A 15,840-nucleotide genomic window follows, 5' to 3' on the forward strand; every position below is an offset into this window, starting at 1 on the left:
TTTGAGCCCTGCATCCGGCCCTGTGCTAACCGCTCAGAGCCTGGAGCCTGTTTCAGATTCTGTGTCTCCCTCTCTCTCTGACCCTCCCCCATTCATGCTCTGTCTCTCTCTGTCTCAAAAATAAATAAACGTTAAAAAATTTTTTAAAAAAATAAAAAATGAAAAGATGCCTGATTCTCACACCTTAGGAAATTCACATAATTTGGAGAGGGCAACAGCATGCTGTTCAGAAAGGGCAGGTGAGGGGCACCTGGATGGCTGAGTTGGTTAAGCTTCTGAGTTCGGCTCAGGTCATGATCTCACAGCTTGTGTCTTTGAGCCCCCAGTCTGGCTCTTTCCTGTTACCACAAAGCCCACTTTGGATCCTCTGTCTCCTTCTCTCTGAGAGTACTTCTCTGCTAGTGCTTTGTGTCTCTCAAAAATAAATAAACATTAAAAAAATAAAAATAAAAGGGGTGGGTGATATAAAGTCAGAAAATGCAGACTGGAATAGTGGCTCACACTGTGTTTTATATATATTTTACCTCTATGAATTTCACTTTCCTCACATTATTATAGTGATGATGAAATGAGTAATATGTGTGAGTGTATTTGTAAATTACAAGACTCTAAACCAATGTTATTGTTAATGACTACTATGAAATAAAATCAAGTGCATAGTTACTTTGAACAGGTTAAGCACACCGTCTCCAAAATGATGATATTCAAAGTGGGGTCTGTGGGTCCAAAGAACAGGAAGTAACAAATGTTTGTTAGATGCAAATAGTTCTTTCCTGCCTCAGAACTGTGTATCATAATCCCAGCAAATGGAATACAAAAGCCTATAATTTTTAATAAGCTATCAATGTAATTTTTACACATCTTCAATCCCTTCCCTTAAGAGCCAGAAGAGAAATTCAAACAGCTAACCTCAGAGTTCTTAGCACCACTCCAGCTGTTGTGGGCACACACGTGGTGCCCCTCCTCCAGTGATATCTGCACATGGTAATATGCACTGATGCGTTATGCTCACATGAAGTTTTCTCTTCTGGATTACTCCAGGTATAAAAAAGTAAAATGGACAGGATGAACTGGACAGAGATTGAGTTCATTCTGCAGGGACTTTCTGAGTACCCCAAAGTGGAAAAACTCCTTTTCGTCATGTGCTTGATGATGTACCTGGTGATCCTGCTAGGGAACAGCACCTTGATCATACTAACTCTCCTAGATTCCCGCCTCCATACGCCCATGTACTTCTTCCTTGGTAATCTTTCCTTCCTAAATATTTGTTACACGTCCTCCTTTATCCCCTTAATGTTAATTCACTTCCTATCACAGAAGAAAACCATCTCCTTCCTTAGATGTGTTGTTCAGATGTCTGTCTCCTACACTATGGGGTCCACCGAGTGCGTGCTTCTAGCAGTGATGGCATATGACCGTTACGTGGCCATCTGTAACCCTCTGAGATACCCCATCATCATGAGCAAGGCACTTTGTATTCAGATGGCAGCCCTCTCCTGGGGACTGGGCTTTCTCAATTCACTGATAAAAACTATACTTGCAATACAGTTGCCCTTCTGTGGAAAAAATGCCATTAACCACTTTGTGAAATATTGGCCTTTGTCAAGCTGGCTTGTACACATAATACTTTGATTGAGATTGCTATAATGTTAGGCAATGTAATATTTTTGTTTATTCCATTATTGTAAATTTGTATCCCCTACATTTTCATCCTTTCTACTGTACTAAGAATCAATTCAGCAGAAGGAAGAAAAAAGGCCTTCTGTACCTGTTCAGCCCACTTAACAGTAGTGACCTTGTTTTATGGGACAATCCTCTTCATATACATGAAGCCAAAGTCCAAAGACTCTGCCGTTGACAAATTGATTGCTCTATGGAGTAGTCACTCCCATGCCAATGATATGCCTATCATCTATAGCCTGGGGAACACAGAGGTGTTGGAGCTGTGAGAAAAATGATGAGTAGACAGTGGCTCTGGAGGAAAGGATGAAAAACTTACATCTTTGAGTTCATGCACAAAATAAACTCATAGATTTGAGGCAAAAGTTTTTCATATAAACAAAACAAAAGAAATAAAGATTGTAGGTAGAATTACAGAATTTAGGAGTTGGAAAGCAATTTCAAGACAATAATATAACTTTACCTTTCATGAAAATGTTGTTACAAAATGTAAAGACAACCAGTATAAGAAGTGAGCATAAACTTTGAGAAATAAGAAAAAAAATGAGATTAAGCTTTTCCAAGAAAATCTAGTACAGATCATCTTTAATTGATGGTGTTATATCCTAATAAACCCATTGAAACTTGAGAATATCACAAGCCAATAAAGCCTTTAATACACCTAATCTACTGAACATCAGAGCTTAGCCTAGCCTAACTTGAATATGCTCAGAACACTTACATTAGCCTATAATTGGTCAAAAACATCTCATACAAAGCCTGTTGACAATAGAGTATTGAATACTTCATATAACTTATTGAGTACTGTACTGAAACTGAAAAACAGAATGGTTGTTTGGGTACGGGATGGTTTGAGTGTTATCAGCTCTTTACTCTCATGATCATGTGTCTCAGCCTGGAAGCTGGGGCCACTGCCATTTCCTAGCGCAACAAAAGAGTAGCATACCACATGTTACTAGCCCACAAAAAGATCACAATTCAAATTTTAAAGTAAGGTTTCTATTGAATGCATATAATTTTCACATCATTGTGAAGTCGACATATCCTAAGTCAAACCATTTTAATGTATGGACCATCTGTATGTATGTCTACTGAACAAGTAAAACATGTATTTTTCAGTTCCCTTTCAAGAGAACTACTTGAGTTTTCCTGTTTGTTTGTCTATTACTGATTTTTGTTTTACCCAAGGATTTGACCTGAGTCTAACCTAATCTTTCAGGTACATATTTCCCCTTCTTCTTTCCCTCCTTTTTCTCCCATGTTTGCACATGCTGTGCTACATTCACTATTACCTCTCCAATTATATCATGTTCTTTCACATCTAAAGACAACAGCTACTTCATCCCCATCATCACATTTCTCTTTCTATGGTAACAGCCCAGAAATCTCATTAAACACAATTCAAGTGTTAGATCTTCTACAAATCTTTCCAAAGTTTACTGGGCTAGTTATTCCCTTCTCTATGCTGCGCTGAGTTTTATCTCTGTTATGGCTATTTTCCTTTTATACTATAAACATTTGTTAAATTCTGAAATCCCCCCATGTCAGAACTCACTGTTCTCTGTATCAAGTTGAATGTCAAATATATTTAAAACAGTAGGCACGGGGTGCCTGAGTGGCTCAGTCATTTAAGCATGCAACTGTTGGTTTCGGCTCAGGTCAAGATCTCGTGGTTCTTGAGTCAAGCCCCACATTTGGTTCTGTGCTGATGGTGTGTACAGAGATTCTCTCTCTCTCTCTTTCTCTCTCTCTCTCTCTCTCTGTCTGCTCCTTCTCTCTCTCTCTCTCAAAATAAATAAATAAAACATGTAATAAAAATTACTTTAAAATGTCTTTAAAATAAAACAGTAGCCAGTATTTAACTACTGAATTAACATTTCTTTTAAAATGTTTGTTTGTTTGTTTACTTACAGAAGGAGCAGGGGAGGGGCAGAAAAAAGGAGAGAAATATTTCCAAGAAGGCTTTATGCTGTCAGCAGAGTCTGACCTGTGGCTCAGTCCATAAACCATAATATCATGACCTAAGCAGAGATCAAAAGTCAGACGCTTAACTGATGGAGGCACCCAGGGTCCCCAACATTTTCAAAGAAGAATAAAATATAGTCCAAGTCCTTGATATAATACAGAAAGATAAGAGAACTTGAATTTATGCATTATTTCATTGACTAAACAACATATCCAACAGCTTTGGGTAAAATATCAGCTAATATTAAATGTATGGACATATAAGGGCAGATAAAAGAATGATACATATACTGAAGAGGTCATTTGGGTTGGGTAAGGCAAAAATCATATCAGTGTATAATTATTCTATAATGAGGAATTGCTGGGGAAAAATATATCAATTGTATAAACCCTTCCCAAGGTATACTGACAATTTCACTCTTTCAGAAGCAAGAGTCATTTTAAATATTTCCTTTTAAAAGAATCCCCTTCAAATTTCTCGTAATAATTTTAGTTTTATTTTTTATGTGATATCCTAACATCTATTTATACATAATACAGGTGAGCTGCCTGGTACAGTGCCACAGCCTGAGCTGGATGAGGAGAGTAGCTCTGCTCAAGGGCCATCCAGCAAAGGTTTCAACAACTCAACAGAGTTCAAGAGGGAATCCCTGCTTGTTCTGCCCAGCAGGGTGTTTGGGGGCCTGAAGTAATAAGTAAAATGTCAACATGAAAGGGAGTCCCAGTTCAGGTTGTCAGAACTCAAGTAGACTTTAATAAATGTTTATTTCGGTGTGCCATTGAGATTTTATCATTGTTTATTACTTTGTTTCATTGTAGCAATATAAGACTGATGTAGCAATGACTGGTTTGATCACCTATCCAACACTGACTCACCTGGTCTTTATCCCTCTTAAAAGATTCATAATTTTATTGATTTGTCTATCCTATTTTTATCCATAGGGAAATATCTTGGTAAGTCCAAACCCCTACCTTACTTCCTAGAATATTAGCATTTTTACCTTTCATGCTGAGATATACAATCCATCTGGAATTAATTTTTGTTTATCATATAAGCCAAGGTCAAGATTTATTTTTTACCCTGTGCACACTATTCAACTCAACATGACTTTATTGAAAAGCTTCCTTCTCCACTGCACTGCAGCGTCACTTTTGAATAAACTGACCATATATGTTTGGATCTCTTTTGGACCTCTTGTTCTGTTCCACTAGTCTATTCTTATCTGTGCTACATTATCTTATTAGATATAGCTCTATAATAAGGCTTGATTTGGGTCCTCTAAATTATTTCTTCTTTATGGGTGTGTTAGCTAGTGTTGGCATTTGTATATTTTAGTGTCTGCTTATCTATTTTCACAATATACCTGCTGAAATTCTGAGACTGCCTTGAACCTACATTTCAATTTGGAAAGAATGACATCTTCTGAGAGTAAACTGAGGGCTGATGGGGGGTGGGAGGGAGGGTCGGGTGGGTGGTGGGTATTGAGGAGGGCACCTGTTGGGATGAGCACTAGGTGTTGTATGGAAACCAATTTGACAATAAATTTCATATATTAAAAAAAAAAAGAATGAAGGAATGACATCTTTAGATTACTGAATCTTCTAATCCATTAATTTAGCCTTTAAAAATTTCTCTCAATAATTTTTTATTGATTTTTCTTGTATACATGCCTTGCACATATTAGGTTTATTCATATATTTTTATATTTTTGATAAATTATAAATTATGCTTTAAATTCTATTTAAACTCTATTATAAATTGTGCTTTAAATTGTATTTTTTTACTTTCTTATTATTGGTATGTAGTGATTTTTGTATAAGTTTATAACAATAAATTATTTATTTATTTATAATAATTATATATAATATATAAATATATATTATAATAATTATATATAATTATTTATTTATATAAATTGTTAATTTATTAACAATCTTGGTAAATTCACTTTTTTGCAACAATTTTTTAAATTTTTAATCGAAGTATAGTTGACATTAAATTTATTTATTAATTCCAGTATTTGTAGAACACTTGAGTATTCTATATACATATAGTATCATTCATAAATAGTGATAGATTTGTGTTCATTATTTATATAATTTATTATTACTTTTAATACTGACTGTAAATTCTGGTACTATTATAAGTGGCATATTCAGGAGCTGAGACAAATAAGGTAAAATGAGAGAATTTTATTTGAAAAATGTATTGGTGCCTGAAAATGGCTAAGGACTATTTAAAACTAGGTTTTAGATTCCTAAAATATTAAGATTCCTCTTGTAAAACAAACAAGCAGATTGTAGGAGACATAAAATATTTCTAGTTCCAAAATACTATAGCAAATATAAAGTCCATCTTCTTAGTACCAGCTGTAAATGAGCTCCCAGGAATCCTTTAAAATGTATTTCTAATGATTTTAGTGAGACTGAACAGAAGAGAATAAGTAAAAAAAAATACATTACTCTCTGATTTCTAATAAATGTAAAGCAAATTAACAAATTTCCAAGTAAGTTGTGTAAAACAACTTAGGACACAGTAAACAGTAGGGCATGATATCTGCTCAGAGATTGTTAATTAATCCCAGATGGACTGTACATCTCAATATGAAAGGTAAAATGTAAAGGTTTTAGAAAGTAAGATAAGGAGGCTTGGACTACCAGGATATTTCCCTAGTTTCTTTGTAAGACAGAGTGAAAATTGGTTTCAGAATTTTAAAACTCAGTTAAAATCATGAACTTACAATATTGTAATTACTACAAGAATCTGATTAACTTGGAGTCTATTCAAATATGTAATGCTGATTGCCCTCTGTCAAGGTTGCTATATAGTATTAAACTTTTTGGTTCTAATATAGTATTATTTTTATAACTTTTTGTTCTTCTCCACCTATGATGCATTACATAGTTTTTCTTGTCATCCAAGCTAGGACACTTGACAATGAAAGAGAACTATTACTAGTTATACCAGGGAAACTGGTGTTAAGTAGACTAGTTCTGAGCAAATGAGACATATGGTCACCATTCTAAGGTTGGTTCTATTAGGAGCAACATGTTCCAAAGACACAAGATGTTTCACTAAAAAAAAAGCAGGCATTATGCTTTGTTTGTGCCCTGGCTGACAGCAACTACTTAAGCTTTGCTCTGAACGTGATGTCTTCCAAGGTCCGGATGTAAGTTCATGGAGTCATGCTTCTCTGGGACTCAGGTGGTAACAATTTAAGATATAATTCCACATTTGTGGGTCCAATTCTGGGTTCTCTATTCTATTCCATTGGTCTTTTTGTCAGTTTTTGTGCCAATTCCATAATGTCTTGATGATTACAGATTTGTAGTAGTCTGGGATTGTGATGCCTCCCACTTTGGTTTTCTTTTTCAACATTACTTTGGCTATTTCAGGTCTTTTGTAGTTCCATACAAATTTTAGGATTGTTTGTTCTAGCTCTGACAATGCCAGTGCAGTTTTGATGGGGATTACATTGAATGTGTAGATTGCTTTGGGTAATATCAACATTTTAACAATATTTGTTCTTCCAATCCATGAGCATGGAATGTTTTTCCATTTCTTTCTGTCAACTTCCTTCATAAATTTTCTAAACTTTTCAGCATACAGATATTTTACAACTTTGGTTAGGTTTATTCCTAGATATTTTATGGTTCTTGGTGCAATTGTAAATGGGATCAATGTCTTGATTTCTCTTTCTGTGGCTTTATTTTTGGTGTATAGAAATGTAACCAATTTCTGTGCATTGATTTTACATCCTGCAACTTTGCTGAATTCATGTATCAGTTATCACAGCTTTTTGGTGGAGTCTTTAGAGTTTTCCACATAGAAGATCATGTCATCTGTGAAAAGTGAAAGTTTGGCTTCTTCTTTGCCAATTTGGATGCCATTTATTTCATTTTGTTATCTGATTGCTGAGGCTATGACATCCAACACCATGTTAAACAACAGTGGTGAGAGTGGGCATCCCTGTTATGTTCCTAATCTCAGGGGAAATCTCTTAGTTTTTCACCACTGAGGATGATTTTAGCTATGGGCTTTTCATATATATCTTATATGATGCTAAGGTATGTTCCTTCTATCCCAACTTTCTTGAGGGTTTTTATTAAGAAAGGATATGTATTTTGTCAAATACTTTTTCTGCACATGGTTCTTATCCTTTCTTCTTTTAATGTGATGTATCACACTGATTAATTTGCAAGTACTGAGCCAGCCTTGCAGCCCAGGAATGAATCCCACTTGATCATGGTGAATAATTATTTTAATATACTGTTGAATTCGATTTGCTAGTATCTTATTGAGAATTTCTGCATCCATGTTCATCAGGGATATTGGCCTGTAATTCTCCTTTTACTGCGGTCTCTGTCTGGTTTGGTAATCAAGGTAATTCTGGCTTTATAGAATGAGTCTGGAAGCTTTCCTTCTGTTTATATTTTTTGGAACAGCTTGAGAAGAATAGGTATGGCCAACTAAACTTTTACAAAGCAGGAAAGAGTGTCCAATGGAAAAAAGATAGTCTCTTTAGCAAATGGGGCTGGGAGAACTGGACAGTAACATGTAGAAGAAGGAAACTAGACCACTTTCTTACACCATACACAAAAATAAACACAAAATGGATGAAAGACCTAAAAGTGAGACAGGAAACCATCAAAACCCTAGAGGAGAAAACAGGCAACAACCTCTTTGACTTCAGCTGTGGCAACTTCTTACTCGACATGTCTCCAAAGGCAAGGGAAATAAAAGCAAAAATGAACTACTGGGACTTCATCAAGATAAAAAGCTTCTGCATGTCAAAGGAAACAATCAAAAAATGAATAAGACAACTGACAGAAAGGGAAAAGATATTTGCAAATGACATATCCAATAAAGGGTTAGAGTCCAAAATCTATAAAGAACTTATCAAACTTAACATCTGAAAAACAAATAATCCAGTGAAGAAATGGGCAGAAGATATGAATAGACACTTTTCCAGGGAAGATATCCAGATGGCCAACAGGTACATGAAAAGATGTTCAACATTACTCATCATCAGGGAAATACAAATCAAAACCACACTGAGATACCACCTCACACCAGTCAGAGTGGCTAAAATAAACAACTCAGGGAACAACAGATGTTGGCAAGGATATGGAGAAACTGTTACACTGTTGGTGGGAATGCAAACTGGTGCAGCTACTCTGGAGAACACCAGAGTAGCTTTGTGGAGGTTCCTCAAAAAATTAAAAACAGGTTTACCCTATGACCCAGCAATAGAATTACTAGGAATTTATCCAAAGGATATAGAAATATTGATTCGTAGGAGCACATGTACTCCAGTGTTTATAGCAGTGCTTTCAACAATAGCCAAATTATGGAATAAGCCAAAATGTCCATCAATTGATGAATGGATAAAGAAGATGTGGGAGGAGCCAAGATGTCGGGACAGCATGGAAGCTTTTTGTATGTCTCACATCGATGAAATACAGCCAGAGCAACACTAAACTATCCCACACACTTAGAAAACTGATTGGAAGATTAACACAACAACCTGCACAACCTGAACCACAGAATTCAGCAGGTACATGACACGAAGAACTGAACTTGGGGAGCAAGAAGCCCCAAAAGGTAGGGAACCCCTTTTGCGGGTGGAGAGAGGATGGAGACTGGGGAGCGGGGAGCATATGGGAAAAGCACCCCTCCCCAAAAGCAGCTGGAGAGAAAGTGGAAAATTGGAAACAGCCGCAGGGACTATACTAAAAAGGGAGAAAGGATAAAGGAGAGATAAATTCCATTAAGACTAAACAAGGGGAGTGCAAAGGCTGCAGTTCTGCAGCTCGATACCTGGCAGTGCTCTGGTGGGCAAGGATAATCCCCAGGAACAGAGTGGGGTCCAGGAGATTCTCAGTCCACATGGGGAAAAGTGGTTCCACTGCTGAAAGGACATTTGGTAGAGAATATTGAAGCCACCTGGTCCCAGCAGACCCCAGAAGTCAGCCATATTCGCTGGTGCTGGGGCAAGGTTGTTGAGGGTGAAGACTGGTGCCAGATGTGTGTTATGATTTTCCATGGTCTCTGAAACACTGAGGCTACACTGTCTTGCGATCTTTTTTGGGGGAGGGCTAGCACCTGGCTGCAGTCTTGGGGCACCGGCAACAGCAGGGTCCAGCAGGCGTTCCTGGGTACAGCCGACATTCGGCCATTGCTCATTTGGCTATTGCTCAGTGAGACCCTCCCACAGAGGGGCGGGGCAGGTCAAAGCAGAGTCCTTCGGAAGTAGGGGGCCAGGGAAAACAGCCGCATCTGAGACAAAACTTGGGAGAGAGGTACTGCCTAGGGCCTGGTCATGGAGAGTGGAAAGGCAGGGAGTGCATGAGAGCTGAAGACAGAGGACCGGTGCGCAATTGCTGATCCATGAGAATAGACTGGGTGGCTGGGTGGCGCCATTTTTCACAGCTCCCTTGCATGCGCATGCTCACCGACAAGCACCTCAACAATCCACCCCAGTAGGCTAGCAGCACCATCTAGTGGAGAGAGAAGCTGTTACACCGAGCCCTGCCCAACTGGGCCAACTTTGCTCTTCAAACACAAACCTCACCACCGGCTTAATTCAAGGACTATAAAGAGCTACAAGGAGTGACCTCTAGGGGAAAACAAAGCAATTTCAGTCCTACTTCAATATATTGGCAGGTTCATCTATTCATTTTTTTTCTCTCTCTTTTTCCTTTTTCTCTTTTACAATTCTTTTCTTTTTCTTGAATACAGAAAGAGAAAAACCTCATTTTTATTTTCAATTTTTATTAAAAATATTTTTAATTTTTACTACTATATTTTTTACTTTTGTGTAAATTTTTCAAATTCTACTTTACTTCCATCATTTTATTTGTCTACTTCAGTGTACAAACCTTTTCAAATTTTCAAACAATTTCCATTTTTATGTTTTTCCTTTTTCTCTTTTTCATTTCTTTTCTTTTTCTTGAATGCAGAAAGAAAAACCTCATTTTTACTTTCAATTTCTTTTAAAAATATTTTTATTTAATTTTTATTACTATATTTTTTACTTTTATGTAAATTTTTTCAAATTCTATCTTACTCCCATCATTTTATTTGTCAACTATAGTGTATTCACTTTTTCAAATTTTTAAACGATTTTTTTTGTCTTTTCTTTTCTTTTTTCTTTTTTATCATTTTTCTCATTTTCTGTCTTTTTCTTAAATACATAAAGGAAATTAATATTTCCTTTTTAATTATTATTAAAAATATTTTTCTATAATTTTTTTCTACTATATTCTCTATTTTGTGTATTTTAGTCTACTTTAGTGTATTCATTTTTTCAAATTCTCAAACAATTTCCTTTTTTTTCTCTTCCCACCTTTATTTTTTGTTTCTCTAATCTGTCAAACCACTTTCTACACCCAGACCAAAACACACCTAGGATCTAGCATCATCTATTCAATTTGTGTGTGTGTGTGTGTTTAAATTTAAATTTTAATATTTTTTAATTTTAATTTTTTTAATTTCAATTTTTCTACCTCATTAATTCCTTTTCTCCCTTCAAAATGACAAAACGAAGGAATTCACCCCAAAAGAAAGAGCACGAAGAAACGACAACCAAGGATTTAACCAACACAGACACAAGCAAGATGTCTGAACCAGAATTATAATCACGATAATAAGGATACTAGCTGGAGTCGAAAATAGATTAGAAACACTTTCTGTGGAGAAAAAAGAAGTAAAAGCTAGTCAGGATGAAATAAAAAATGCTAAAAGTGAGCTGCAATCTTGAATGGTTGCCATAGTGGCAAGAATAGATGAGGCAGAGCAGCGAGTCAGCAATATGGAGGACAAACTTATGGAGAATAATGAAGCAGAAAAAAAGAGGGGGATTAAGGCAAAAGAGCACAACTTAAGAATTAGGGAAATCAGTGACTCACTAAAAAGGAACAACATCAGAATCATAGGGGGAGAGAGAAATAGGGGTAGAAGGATACGTAAGCTAATCATAGCGGAAAACTTTGCTAACCTGGGGAAAGATACAGACATCAAAATCCACGAAGCACAGAGGACCCCCATTAGATTCAACAAAAACCAGCCATCAACAGGGCATATTATAGTCAAATTCACATAATACTCAAGCAAGGAAAGAATCATGAAAGAAGCAAGGGAAAAAAAGTCCCTAACCTACAAGAGAAGACAGATCAGGTTTGCAGCAGACCTATCCACAGAAACTTGGCAGGCAAGAAAGGAGTGGCAGGATATATTCAGTGTGCTGAATCAGAAAAACATGTAGCCAAGAATTCTTTATCCAGCAAGGCTGTCATTCAAAATAGAAGGAGAGATTAAAAACTTTCCCAGACAAACAAGAATTAAGGAGTTTGTGACCACTAAACCAGCCCTGCAAGAAATTTTAAGGGCAACTCTCTGAGGGGAGAAAAGATGAAAATATATATATACCAAAAGCAACAAAAGATTAGAAAGGACCAGAGAACACCACCAGAAACTCCAACCCTACAAGCATCATAATGGCAATAAATTCATATCTTTCAGTACTCACTCTAAATGTCAATGGACTCAATGCGCCAATCAAAAGACATAGGGTAACATAATGGATAAGAAAACAAGACCAATATATATATGCTGTTTACAAGAGACCCACTTTAGACCTAAAGACACCTACAGGTTGAAAATAAGGGGATGGAGAACCATCTATCATGCTAATGGTCAACAAAAGAAAGCCCGAATACCCATACTTATATCAGACAATCTAGACTTTAAAATAAAGACCATATCAAGAGATGCAGAAGGGCATTATATCATAATCAAGGGGTCTATAGACCAAGAAGACATAACAATTGTAAATATTTAGGCGCCAAATGTGGAAGCACCCAAATATATAGATCAACTAATCACAGACATAAAGAAACTCATCAATAGTAATACCATAATAGTAGGAGACTTCAACACCCCACTCACGGTAATGGACAGATCATCTAATCAAAAAATCAACAAGGAAACAATGGCTTTGAATGACACACTGGACCAGATGGACTTAACAGATATACTCAGAACATTTCACCCTAAAACAGCAGAATATATATTCTTCTCCAGTGTACATGGAACATTCTCCAGAATAGACCATATACTCAGACACAAAGGAGCCCTAAGTGAGTACAAAAGGATTGAGATCATACTGTGCGTATTTTCAGACCACAACGCTATGAAACTCGAAATCAACCTCAAGAAAAAATTTGGAAAGGTAACAAATACTTGAAGACTGAAGAACATCCTACTAAAGAATGAATGGGCTAACCAAGAAGTTAAAGAGGAAATTGAAAAGTATATGGAAGTCAATGAAAATGATAACACCACAACCCAAAACCTCTGGGATGCAGCAAAAGCAGTCATAAGAGGAAAGTATATAGCAACTCAGGCCTTCCTAAAGAAGGAAGAAGGATCTCAGACACACAACCTAACCTTACGCCTTAAGGAGCTGGAAAAAGAACAGCAAATAAAACCCAAAACCAGCAGAAGACAGGAAATAATAAAGATTAGAGCAGAAATTAATGCTATCGAAACAACAACAACAAAAAAACAGTAGAACAGATCAATTAAACTAGAAGCTGTTTCTTTGAAAGAATTAACAAAATATAAGCCACTAGCCAGTTTGATCAAGAAGAAAAAGGAAAGGACCCAATTAAGTAAAATCAAGAATGAAAGAGGAGAAATCACAACCAACACAACAGAAATAAAAACAATAATAAGAGAATATTTTGAGCAATTATATGCCAATAAAATGGGCAATCTGGAAGAAATGGACAAATTCCTAGAAACATATACACTACCAAAACTGAAACAGGAAGAAATAGAAAATTTGAACAGACCCATAAGCAGTAAGGAAATCGAATTAGTAATCAAAAAGCTGCCAAAAAACAAGAGTCCAGGGCCAGATGGCTTTCCAGGGGAATTCTACCAAACATTTAAGGAAGAGTTAACGAAGATGGTGGCGTAGGAGGACGCTGGGCTCACCACATCCTGCTGATCACTTAGATTCCACCTACACCTGCCTAAATAACCCAGAAAACCACCAGAAGACTAGCAGAACGGAGTCTCCGGAGCCAAGCGCAGATGAGAGACCCACGGAAGAGGGTAGGAAGGGCGAGGAGGTGGTGTGCGCTCCACGGACTGGTGGGAGGGGGCTGGGGTGGAGGGGCGGCCCATCGGCAAAGCAGAGCCCCCAAGTATGGCTGGCAAAAGCAGAGGGGCCGGACGGAGTGTGTTCTGACAGCAAGCGGGACTTAAAATCTGGAAGGTTATAAGCTAACAGCTTTGCATGGAGAAGGGGAGGTCTGGAGGATGATGGGAGGGAGAGTTGTTGAGCCCCGGAAGACAGAGCACAGCTTGGCGGGGAACAAAGGCACTCGCCAGTGCCATCTCCCTCGCCCAAGCCCCAACCAAAATCCCAAAGGGAACGAGTTGCTGCCAAGGAACTTGCTTGCACCGTGCAAACACCCAAAGCTATACTTCTGCAGATCCATCCCTCCAGCGGGTATGACTCCCTCCCGGTGCTGCAGGGCCCCTCCCGAAGCGGATCTCCGAAGGAAAAGCAAGCTAAGCCTGCCCCTCCTGCCCCCGCGCACCTTGCCTACCCACCCCAGCTAATACGCCAGATGCCCTGTACCACAAGCCTGGCAGTGTGCAAGTAGCCCAGACGGGCCATGCCACCCCAGAGTGAATCCTGCTCCTAGGAGAGGGGAAGAGAAGATACACACCAGTCTGACTGTGGCCCCAGCGGTGGGATGGGGGCAGACACCAGGTCTGACTGTGGCCCCGCCCACCAACACAAGTTATTCAAGACAGCACAGTGGAAGTGCCCCACAGTCCCGCACCACTCCAGGGACTATCCAAAATGACGAAACGGGAGAATTCCCCTCAGAAAAACGTCCAGGAAATAACAACAGCTAACAAACTGATCAAAAACGATTTAAACAATATAACAGAAAGTGAATTTAGAATAATAGTCATAAAATTAATCGCTGGGCTTGAACACAGTATAAAGGACAGCAGAGAATCTACTGCTACAGAGATCAAGGGACTAAGGAACAGCCAGGAGGAGCTAACAAATGCTATGAATGAGCTGCAAAATAAAATGGAGACAACCACGGCTCGGATTGAAGAGGCAGAGGAGAATAGGTGAACTAGAAGATAAAATTATGGAAAAAGAAGAAGCTGAGAAAAAGAGAGATAAAAAAATCCAGGAGTATGAGGGGAAAATTAGAGAACTAAGTGATGCACTAAAGAGAAATAATCTACGCATAATTGGTATTCCAGAGGAGGAAGAGAGAGGGAAAGGTGCTGAAGGCGTACTGGAAGAAATCATAGCTGAGAATTCCCTGATCTGGGGAAGGAAAAAGGCATTGAAATCCAAGAGGCACAGAGAACTCCCTTCAGATGTAACTTGAATCGATCTTCTGCACAACATATCATAGTGAAACTGGCAAAATACAAGGATAAAGAGAAAATTCTGAGAGCAGCTAGAGATAAACGTGCTCTAACATATAAAGGGAGACCTATAAGGCTCGTGACCAATCTCTCTACTGAAACTTGGCAGGCCAGAAAGGGATGGCAGGAGATCTTCAATGTGATGACCAGAAAAAATATGCAGCCAAGAATCCTTTATCCAGCAAGTCTGTCATTTAGAATAGAAGGAGAGATAAAGGTCTTCCCAAACAAACAAAAACTGAAGGAATTTGTCACCACCAAACCAGCCCTACAAGAGATCCTAAGGGGGATCCTGTGAGACAAAGTACCAGAGACATCGCTACAAGCATGAAACCTACATACGTCACAAACTCTAAACCTGTATCTTTCTATAATAACACTGAATGTAAATGGACTAAATGCGCCAACCAAAAGACATAGGGTATCAGAATGGATAAAAAAACAAGACCCATCTATTTGCTGTCTACAAGAGACTCATTTTAGACCTGAGGACACCTTCAGATTGAGAGTGAGGGGATGGAGAACTATTTATCATGCTACTGGAAGCCAAAAGAAAGCTGGAGTAGCCATACTTATATCAGACAAACTAGACTTTAAATTAAAGGCTGTAACAAGAGATGAAGAAGGGCATTATATAATAATTACAGGGTCTATCCATCAGGAAGAGCTACAATTATAAATGTCTATGCGCCGAATACCATAGCCGCCAAATATATAAA

The 15,840-nt window shown here is 37.9% G+C and overlaps 1 pseudogene; it reads left to right on the plus strand.

Moving 5' to 3' along the window:
* Window positions 1-1,041: 1,041 nt before the first annotated feature.
* Window positions 1,042-1,990, plus strand: LOC109270213 (olfactory receptor 13D1-like; annotated as a pseudogene).
* Window positions 1,991-15,840: the final 13,850 nt, after the last annotated feature.

The sequence above is a fragment of the Panthera pardus genome, unplaced genomic scaffold, assembly GCF_024362965.1.
Source record: "Panthera pardus isolate Hobbes unplaced genomic scaffold, ASM2436296v1 HiC_scaffold_20, whole genome shotgun sequence".
Lineage (NCBI taxonomy): Eukaryota > Metazoa > Chordata > Mammalia > Carnivora > Felidae > Panthera > Panthera pardus.